Genomic DNA, 11697 nt, shown 5'->3' with positions numbered 1-11697 from the left:
CTGTCTATGGGATTCTCCAGGCAAGAATACTGGAGTGGGTAGCCCTTCCCTTCTTCAGGGGATCTTCCCAACCCAGGGATTGAATCCAGGTCTCCCGCATTACAGGCAGATTCTTTACCATCTGAGCCACCAGGGAAGCCCAAGATAAGTGTATAAACAGAAATAATCTCATTACCCATGAAATTTTGTCCTGGGAAGGCAAGAAAAAAAGTTTTGCAATGTCAGCCGAGTGGTGGATACTGTGTTTTTTTTCTTTTTTAAAAATACTAAGGCATATTTAGTATTCAGGTTCTAGATTTTTATGAAAAAGTGAGAAAGTGACAAATGTCACTCAGTCATCTCCAAGTCTTTGCAACTCCATCAATTGTAGCCTACCAGACTCCTCTGTCTGTGGGATTCTCCAGGCAAGAATCCTGGAGTAGGTTGCCTTTCCCTTCTCAAGGGGATCTTCATGAGTCAGGGATTGAACCTGCATCTCCTGCATTTACAGGTGGATACTTTATCGTCTAAGCCACCATCAAGGGAAGCCCGTAGATTCTTCTAGGAATTATCAATTTTTTTATGATTGTTAAATACATATACTTGTTGGGGATTTTGATCAGAATTATAAAAATATGTAAAAATGGACAAGGTTTTTGCCCATTAGCTAAGCAAGCCACTTAATCAATCATTATTTGTTTTTATATATTCTCCCTTTTTCTCATAAACTTTATAATATGAAGTATTTATTTTTAGACTTAATATGTCCCATTCCTTAAGGGCATAGATTCTACAGACACAAAAGAGATGGACTGTGAAGTAGCTTCTTTTCGTGACTTGGATTGTATTTCACAGACTGCCCTGCTCTGTGGTATTAAATGTTTTCAGAAATGGTGGCAAGCTTTCATGAGTTTAGCCAGTCTCCCTCTTTGGAAGATACCTCTCCCAGCTCTAGCTCTCAATCCTGTTATCCTAGATATTGTAATTGGATTAGCCCCAGTTCACCAGTGAGAATGAGGTTCAGGCATGGCATGAAAATTGCCTGAAATGTCTTTAAAAGTAGCTATCTACATAATACTCTATTACTCTCCTGTGGGTTTCCCATGAGGCAATAGAATGGATTCAGTTTCCACTAATGCACTCAAATAGGTTCTAATGGTGTTAGGGATACGAGTCAGATATCCAAGCGTCCAGATAGAAAGCTGACCTCTGCACATTGTTGAAAGTAGATCAATATTGCGTTAGGTACTCCCAGACTACATCTTTCTCGAAATGCTAAAAGTAAAGAGAAATGATCCTTTAGCCCTCTAACCTCACAGCCCACTGTGTTTAGATCCAAAAAAAATCAGCTAGATATACAAAATGAAAAATAGCAGGTCATTGTGTTTAACAAAGGACATTTCTTTTGCTGAGATTTCTAAAGTGGTGCCTTGCTAGTTGTCTTTATGATTGACTAAGAGGTTGAAGAAAATAAGTGTCCCTGAGATATTCAAATAGTTAAGTTCAAGCTCATGTAATTTTCCTGACAGAGGGCTATCGACTTGCTATTGTTGTTCTGTGAAAATGAGCCAATTCATCATATTCAAATAAAATATTTTTTTCCATCAAGAATAGCAATGAGATGTGGAGATTATTCTGTTTGGTCTTATATACCATGTGGTCCAGGTTTGTTTCAGAAAGGAGGACATTTATCAGTATTAGATGTGCTATGAAAAATCCTACCCCAACCAGAATGTAATCCTTAAGACTCAGTGATACCACCTAAATGAAGACAGTGTAGTGACTCTAGTCACTCAGTCGTGTCCGACTCTTGCGACCCCATGGACTGTAGCCCGCCAGGCTCCTTGGTCCTTGGGATTTTCCAGGCAAGAATACTGGAGTGGATTGCCATTTCCTTCTCCAGGGGATCTCCCCGACCCATAAATTGAGCCCAGGTCTCCTGCATTGCAGGCAGATTCTTTACCCACTGAGCTATGAGGGAAGCCCACATGCATGCTCAATCATGTCCAACTCTTTGAGACCCCATGGACTGTAGCCCACCAGACTCCTCTATCCATGGGATTTTCCAGGCAAGAATACTGTAGTGGGTAGCCATTTCCTCCTTCAAGAGATCTTCCCAACCCAGGGATCAAACTCATGTCTCTTGCATCTCCTGCATTGGCAGGCAGGTTCTTTACCACTGCACCGCTCAGCGACTCTGGACTGCTGTATAAACAGTCCAGAAGTGTACAGCATTGTTTAGTTGCGCAATTTTGTCAGACTCTTTGGGGCCCCATGGACTGAAGCATGCCAGGCTTCCCTGTCCTCCACCATCTCCTGGACTTTATGCAAATTTTTGTCCATTTAGTTGGTGATGCCATCCAACCACCTTGTACTCTGTCATCCCCTTTTCCTCATGCCTTCAATCTTTCCCAGTATCAGGGTCTTTCCCAATGAGTTGGCTTCTTTGCATCAGGTGGCCAAAGTATTGGAGCTTCAGCTTCAGCATCAGTCCTTCCAATGAATATTCAGGGTTGATTTCCTTTAGGATTAACTGGTTTGATCTCCTTGAAGTCTGAGGGACTCTCAAGAGTCTTTTCCAACACCACAGTTCAAAAGCATCAATTCTTCCCACACTATCTTCTTTATGGCCTAACTCTCACATCTGTACAGGACTACTAGAAAATCCATAGCTTTGACTGTATGACCTTTGTCAGCAAAGTGATGTCTTTGCTTTTTAATATGCTGTCTAGGTTTGTTACAACTTTTCTTCTAAGGAACAAGTGTATTTTAATTTCATGGATGTAGCATTAGGAGTATCAATTATGTTTAGCTACTTTGCTTTAGATGAAATTAAATTTTTACATATATTAAGTATATTATACCATCTTCTTTTCTTCAAAATAACTTGTATATTTCAAAATGGTTCAACATTGATGTGAATCCCAAGTCAGAGACACATTTGTTTCAGTTGGACAGTGCTTCATTCCTTTAATATCCCTACCCCTCTCTAAGTAGTAGAATAAGAATGGGATGTTTCTGTTAAACCACCTAGGCTTCTTATTGCATTAACAATGAAACCAAGACTTTCCCGGTGGCTCAGTGGTAAAGAATCTGCCTGCCAGTACAGGAGACATGGGTTCAATCCCTGGTCCGAGAAGATGCCACATGCCTCATAGTAGCTAAGCCCGTGCGCCGAGACTACTGAGCCTGTGCTCTGGAACCCATGTCCCACAACAAGGAGAACCTCCACAATGAGAAGCCTGCCCACTGCACTGGAAAGTATTCCCCACTTGCCACAACTAGAGAAAAGCCCACACAGCAATGCAGACACATAGTCAAAAATAAATAAAGCAAACAAACAAAGCCAAAAAAAAAAAAGAAACCACATTTATTTCTTGAGTCAACAGGTAGAACAGGACACTAGGCAGAGGGATCCAAGGGTAAGGAAAACTCGATCCCAGTACCTAAGATGTTCACGGGGCAAATTACCTAGGTTTCAACACTACACCTTGGTGAGATTTGTACTGCAAGAGTTTTGGTGTTGACTTGTGTTTGTGAGTTTTCAGCCTTTGTCTTGCTCCCACATTTAACCCCGTGTTCATCTTGAGAGTTTAATATATCATGGTTTTACAGGTGAGCCTATAAACCCAGAGATTAGCTCTACATGTCAGTTCAGTTCAAATAAAAATGGTCTTCCTGGTGAGTGGGCAGGGCAGGCTTCAGAGATGATGACTCATGGGTTTATGGAAATTCAGACATTTGGTCAAGGTCACTGAATGTGTTAGTGCCATGAATGGCACTGAAACGTTGGTTTTCTGTTTGCACTAAGCGTTCATCTGCTGTGTCATAATGCCCCTTGTTAATTTTTACTGGGATTCTAAGTCACAAAATATTGGCCACGATGATCTGTTGAAACCTTTAGTTTTTAAATACTCAAATCAAGGTAATTATTTTAATACAGTGCTGTAAATGAGAAGTAACAGCTCCTAGTTTTCTATTTAATTGTACTTCTCCTGTTTTCTTTAAGACACCATATTGCATATTATTCTGGTAAGACAGATTTCGTTTTGAGAAGAAATGATCCCACAGGTCTTCTTTCTATGATATTTGTGAAAGTTCTTTAGATTTTCCAGAAATATTCCATTCCATTCACATATTAATTACTAAAACACAGCAAGGGTTCAACTTTCCCTTTTAAATATATATGTGAGTTCCTGGCTTTGAGAACCAAAAATACAGAAAATCCACAACCATAAACTACAAGGTGGTATTTCACATTTTGAAAAGCATTTCATTTTGTAACAAGGCTCACCACAGGAATCCTTTCTTTAAAAGGTTTAATGATCTATGCTGCTGTGGCTGCTGCTAAGTCGCTTCAGTCGTGTCCGACTCTATGCGACCCCATAGATGGCAGCCCACAAGGCTCCCCCATCCCTGGGATTCTCCAGGCAAGAATTAATGATCTATAAGTAAGTACTTAAATTCAATTAAGAATGGCTTATTATTTTGCAGGTAAAATATAGAAGGGAAAATTTAAAGTGGAGGTGTTAGTTGTTATAAAAAATTGGTAAAATCAGTCAAACTGGAGTTAAATGTATATATGTGAGATGCATATAGGGCATCTTTCTCAGTGTTTTATGCTACATTAATGAGATAAAATTTTATTTACAAAAGCGAAAGGCAACAGTTCAAGGTCTCCAAGGGAAATAGTAATCTATCCTTTCAAGATCACAGATGCATACTGGGAATGCAATCCTGTAAGTAATTTAAAGCTCCCTTGCTTTTACTGAAATTCATAAATCAAATTACTTTCATCTGGGAGTACAACATAAATGGAAATTTAGCTTTTGAATAAAATAGGAAAAGGAGCCAAGTTTTTATTTACCTTACCTGTCTGAAAGCATGCTCACCCAGAGTCCTATAATATCTTGGAAATGTTTCAATGATTCTTGAAAATCTTTCAGGAATTTGGTCTTTAAAGTAGATTTTGCTTTTAAAGACAGGTGTACTTATAAACAGTTGAAGGGAATAAAAGACTCAGTTTCAGGAGTAATGAAGCAATAAATGTCAGAACCTAATAAGAATACAGTACTGCAATGAAAAATCATAGAGGAGAGAGAGAAAAAGAGAGCAAGAGAGAGAGGGATCAGAATGTCACCATTCCTTATGAAAATGTATTTGTTTGCTTGTTTTATCGCTGAGGTAACATGCACAGAATACAAGAGATAGAATTTTAAATTGTGTGTTGTTTAAAATCCTCTTTCTTCCTGAACTACACAGATGTCTCTCCCAGGTCTGTTCATCTGTCAGGTCTTCTTTGAGCATAAACAAACTTTTTACCTTTTAAATATTCTAACTCTCCCTTTTTCCCCATAAATTATAACACAGTATAAATTTCTTCTCTACTATTTTATTATCATAATGTGTCTCAAAAGTACTTTGAATATCAATGTAGTGAAACTCCTCATTCTTTTACAAAGTTGTATTGTTTCCAAAAATAGGCTTATTCATTCATTTATGTCTGTCAGGAGTATTTTAAAGTTTTCCTAAATTTGGTCATGGATATTTCTTGTTTAGTTTATCCCCTCCCATCTTAAGTTTTTGTTGTTTTCGTAAATAGATGCTATGGTGTTCTATGAAATTTTCTAACTTTTTTTATGTGAAAGCTAATAATTCCTTTATAATCATTTAATTCCTGTTATCTTATTAAATGTTTTCATACTTTGTATTAGTGTTTTTTTATTTGAATTTTTGGAATGCAATCAGATTTTAAGCAAATAGTGATACATTTTATCCTCTTCTCTTTTATGGTTTATAAATTTTATTTATAATTGGCTTGGCTAGTAATTCCTGTAAGATATTAAGTCATGTTGTAGCAATCCTTAGGTAGTTCCTATTTTTAGAAGCAATGGCACTAAGGTGTCACTATTAAGCATGTGATTAAATAGGGAAGTAAGTGAGATTTCTTTTAATGATGTTAAATATAAATTTAGGAATATTCAGATTAATTTTAGCAAAAACATTTATGGGATTTTCATAATAAAGAAGCAAACATATACTTCTTCCCTGAATTCACTCAATTTTATAAACTTGACTGTGCTTTCCCACCCTTCCCTTTATAATATGTTGCATCAATACTTTAGCAAGCTTCATTATTATTAATAAAAAAGTGTTGCGTGTCTGTGGGCCTACTAGGCTCTCACTCCACACTAGATTTCTGGTGTGGAGTGGGACCTGGAATGGCCCAACCATCTTCCAGGTTTTATGGATTTTCACAATCTGAAGATTCTTTTCTCACTCATGGATACTGTTTCCAGGTAGTCTGGCTTCTCAGGTAGATTTTGGGATCCCCCATCCTCTTCTGAATCAAAGGAAGTTCTGTAATCAACCTCCCTACTTCTCTAGGTTCCTTTACCATCACTGAAACCCAGCTATATTGCCCCTGAGCCTCCCTTGTATATAAGTTGTGCGTACATTTTGCTCACACCTTAGACTTGCCCCTTCTGGAAGCGCTCTATGCACTGTGCTCTTCTCTTCCATTTCTCATCTGTGACTCCCAAATATCTCATTTTAAACATATTCTCTCCATGAAGATTATATCTCCATGTTTATATGAAAATTTCACTTTGAAGGAGAGAGGGAAGGGATGAGATTTTTTTTTTCCTTATTGATTATTTTAGAACTAAACAGAAAAAAAAAAAAAATCCATCTCTGACAGGCATGCTTATATTCCAGAAGTCTCAGTTTATGTCTTTTTTCTCCTTATTAATATGATTATTCCATGTGGCTCTGACAAGCCATCTTCCCTTTCAGCATTGCTGTTGTTTAGTCACTCAGTCGTATCCAACTCTTTCGTGACCTCATGGACTGCGGTCCACCAGGCTTCTCTGTCCATGGGATTGGCCAGACAAGAATACTGGAGTGGACAGCCATTCTCTCCTCCACTTTCAACATTAGTGAATCTGAAAATTTGGCAGAGGATGAGATATTTAGGAATTCAAAGAATCTTTGAAGAAAGGACAAAATGTATTTAAGTAGTGTGTAAGTGGGCTCACGTGCAGTGGGTGGGCTACTGGCCACAGTTTCAGCTCATATTATTGGTTATTATGTGCTGAGGACTTCGTGCCCATGTTTCCTCCGAGGACTTGTTGAACTTGATCCTGAGAGGGTTAAGGGAAGCACCATGTGGGGAAAAGAATCCCAAAGTAATGGGGGGTGGTGTTTTATTCAGTTCAGGCTGTTGTTAATAAAAGTACCATAGACTAGGTGGCTTCCAATCAACATAACCATCTCATTGTTCTGGGAACTAAGAAGTCCAAGATTAAACTCTGACAGTTGAATGAAAGCTTTCTTCCTGGTTCATGGACTCTGTCTTCTCTCTGTGTCTTCACATTAAAGAAGGGACAAAAGAACTGTCTGAGGTTTCCTTTATGAAGAAACCAACTCCTACCATGAGGGCTCCACCCTCGTAATGCAATCACCTGCCAGTGACCCCACCTCCTAACAATGTCACCCGAGGGATCAGGATTCAACAGGGTGGATTTTGGAAGCAAGACATACAAGAGTTCAATCTGTTGCAAGGGGTGCTGTCACATTTGTGAAAAAGGAAAGAAAGACATAAGAAGTGCAAAATAAGGCAAGAAGAGCAGAGAAGACTGGGTAGATTTGCTGTTTACATGGAGTGGTCCAATTAAGGAAAATTCATTCTGGCTTGATGAAATGGCACCCCAGAGCTGTGACCAGCTCCTGAAAGGAACAGGTTTGAGAGGGAGAGGGATGTTTATGTGGAATCAGAGGTGGACAACTCTAATGTTCAGTTCAGTTCAGTTCAGTCGCTCAGTCGTGTCCAACTCTTTGCGAGCCCATGAACCGCAGCACGCCAGGCCTCCCTGTCCATCACCAACTCCCGGAGTCCACCCAACCCCATGTCCATTGTGTCAGTGATGCCATCCAACCATCTCATCCTCTGTCGTCCCCTTCTCCTGCCCTCAATCTTTCCCAGCATCAGGGTCTTTTCCAACGAGTCAGCTCTTCTCATCAGGTGGCCAAAGTATTGGAGTTTCAATGTTCACTAATGTTCACTATCAGCTATTTATTATAAACTTTTCAAAATTGTTACAAATAATTATAGGCTTGTTAAATTGGTACTTAAAGAAGTTATTTTTTTCAAATTCTAAGAACCATTGACCTGATCCATCTAAAGGATTTGTCTTTGTTTTCTTTTTTTGATTTGTTTTCATTTGTGTGAGACTCTATTATGTAAGAGGTATACCATTCAGTGGAAAATATTATAGATAAATGACAAGTAGTCCCTTATAAAAAGCTAAATAAAAAAATAAATAAAAATAAAAAAAACTTTTGAAAGAAAAATTACAGAGTGAATATTAACCTTTGTTGTCAACTTTAGGCATTAATTCTTTTAATGCTAAGTAATACTGAGTATTAGTATAATTAAGTAACTTTTAGCATTGTTATATTAAGTTGTAGTAAGTGATAAATATGTTTTGCATAGATCTATTTACAGTATACTTTACATATTTGTTGTCTTAAATGTGTTGGCATAATAATTCTGTAAATCCATACGGGAACTTCTGTTATTTCATGATTGTATCACTCATTTTTTTAAACCACAATCAATTGAAAGAAACTATTTTCTATGGAGATTTTTAAATTGGAAACATAATACTAATTTAAATTACCTTTCAAAATGTCTAAGTTTTTACACATTATTTTTTCCTCTCAAATAGTGCTAATTTTAAGTGTTCTTATTTAATTTCCTAGACTATATTGATCTGACCAAAACCATCAGTTTTAACTGCCAACTATATAATGTGCATAATTACAAAAATAATATATATACATAAAACACACATATCTGTCATATATATCATATTTTATATGTGTTTCATGTGTACATTTTCCAAACTTCTGCTTTTTAAATTTAATTGGTATTTATATTACTTCCATTTTTATATCATTAGATTCTTGACATTATTAAAACATTGAGTGAAGAGAAGACAAAAGTATTAAGTTTCATTGATCAACTGGACATTATGCTGGGTATTTAATGATATGTAATTACATTTAATAACAGATAAGTATGAAAAATGCAATTTATTTTTTAAATACAGTTCATGTTGTCTTTCATCTATACGTATAACTTCTTCTACATTATAAAATAATAATTATATCCATATTTTAAAATGTGTTAAATGATTTAAATATCATCTATTTCAATGAAAAATCACTTAAAATTAAAATTATGTGTTTGTTTTTTTTTTTCTCTGAAAAAAATCACTACTCATTCAGTCAGATGCCTTCCCTCCTATTTCTCTGGGTGCAGAGGGAGATCAGTTCAGTTCAGTCACTCAGTCGTGTCTGACTCTTTGCGACCCCATGGACTACAGCATGCCAGGCCTCCTTGTCCATCACCAGTTCCTGGAGCTTGCTCAAACTCACATCCTTCGAGTCAGTGATGCTATCCAACCATCTCATCCTCTGTCATACCCTTCTCCTCCTGCTCTCAATCTTTCCCATCATCAGGGTCTTTTCCAATGAGTCAGCTCTTCGCAACAGATGGTCAAAGTATTGGAGCTTCAGCTTGAGCATCAATCCTTCCAATGAATATTCAGGACTGATTTCCTTGAAGGTTGACTGGTTTGCTCTCCTTGCAGTCCAAGGGACTCTCAAGAGTCTTCTTCAACACCACACTTTAAAGCATCAATTCTTCAGCCCTCAGCTTTCTTTATGTTCCAGCTGTCACATCCATACTTGACTACTGGAAAAACCATAGCTTTGACTATATGGACCTTTGTCAGCAAAGCAATGTCTCTGTTTTTTAATATGCTGTCTAGGTTGGTCATAGCTTTTCTTCCAAAGAGCAAGTGTCTTTCAATTTCATGGCTGTAGTCACCATCTGCAGTGACTTCGGAGCCCAAGAAAATAAAGTCTTTCACTGTGTCCATTGTTTCCCCATCTATTCGCCATGAAGTGATGGGACCAGCTGCAGAGGGAGATACATGCCGGCTAACTGTGTTTCTTGGTCTGAGGGTGGTGTGAGGATGTAAAGATTCTTGGGACACTGTCTTTTCTAGACCAGCCCTCATCTGCTTAATAGTTTTATGCTCTGGGGGATCATATGGGAAAAAAAAAAAAATCTGTGACTCCTAGTATAGTTTATCTCAGAACTCTAGGTTCTCCTCACCCAAATTCTCCTCACCCAAGTCTGTGCTCCACACAGTGGTTTCCTCTGCTGGTCCCTCCATTTGTTTGTTGGCTTTTATACTCCAGTCTCTGCCTGCCCTTGGGGTCTCTGGTGAGATTTAAGCAGAGGAGTCCATGGTCTGATTTATATTTTAGAAGAAAGATTTACAGGACGACATTAGCTATTGTGTCAAGAAAAGTGTCTAAGGAACAAGGGTGAACACAAAGGGCACTGCTTAGAAGCTGCTGCTTTAGTCTTGGTTGCTTCACCAGAGAGCAGGGTAGAGTGTTCCTTTTGAAGGTAGAATGAAGAGAGTTTGCTGACAAAGTGGAAATGGGTGAGAGGAACAGAGTGGCTGAGATGGCTGATACCATGGTGGTGGAATTGAGTACCCAGAAGGATAGAGAAGTCTGGAGGAAAACAGTGGCTTTGAAAAGAAAAATAAATAAACAAATAAATAAAATAGGAGCTCATTTGTGTAATTTTTAAGTTTGCAGTGCCCATGGAAACACAGAGGAGATCTCAGCTCTATGAGCCACCGATTAAAGGGACCAGTCTAGGCTAGGAAACAAATCTGGGGCTCATCATTTCATATATTGTATTTAAAGCCATAAAACCAGTGAAATTGCCAAGCAAATATGAGTAAGAGAGGGTAACAAAAGCATTTCTTTGAAATTTTTATGTTTGGTTTCTAGCATTGCTTTTCAATTAGTCATTACTGTGTGAATTTGTAAGTCATTTTGTGTAAACGAAGCAGGGATAGTGTCAAGTCAGCTTTAATTAGTTCATCATTTTTGTCACAACTAACAGAGTTTAGCTTCTAAACACAAATCCATGAAAACATTTAGATGTATATCACACTTTCTTTTTTTTTCCTATAAAATGATAAAGTCACTAGAGCATATATTGCAGTATATTTGTCTTATTAGGTTTTGTAACTGAATGGAAGTGATTTGAAGATTGGTGACTTTAGATCACTTAGCTGCTGCTGCTGCTAAGTCCCGTCAGTCGTGTCTGACTCTGTGCAACCCCATAGACAGCAGCCCATCAGGCTCCCCCGTCCCTGGGATTCTCCAGGCAAGAACACTGGAGTGGGTTACCATTTCCTTCTCCAACGCATGAAAGTGAAAAGTGAAAGTGAAGTCGCTCAGTCATGTCTGACTCCTTGCGACCCCATGGACTGTAGCCTACCAGGCTCCTCTGTCCATGGGATTTTCCAGGCAAGAGTACTGGAGTGCGTTGCCATTGCTTTCTCTGAGATTTCTTAGCTAGACTTATTCAATTAATAGTTCCCTGGATAACATAAGAATTATGCTTGAAAATTTTAATTAATTTTGGTTAGTTTTAAAATTTTTTATTAAGATTTTTTTTAATTAATTTTATTTTATTTTTAAACTTTACAAATTGTATTAGTTTTGCCAAATATCAAAATGAATCTGCCACAGGTATACATGTGTTCCCCCTGCTGAACCCTCCTCCCTCCTCCCTCCTCCCTCCCCATACCATCCCTCTGGGTTGTCCCAGTGCACTAG

The sequence above is a fragment of the Bison bison genome, unplaced genomic scaffold (genome assembly GCF_000754665.1).
Source record: "Bison bison bison isolate TAMUID 2011002044 unplaced genomic scaffold, Bison_UMD1.0 scf7180017864494, whole genome shotgun sequence".
Classification (NCBI taxonomy): domain Eukaryota; kingdom Metazoa; phylum Chordata; class Mammalia; order Artiodactyla; family Bovidae; genus Bison; species Bison bison.
Note: the sequence above shows the minus strand (reverse complement) of the source record.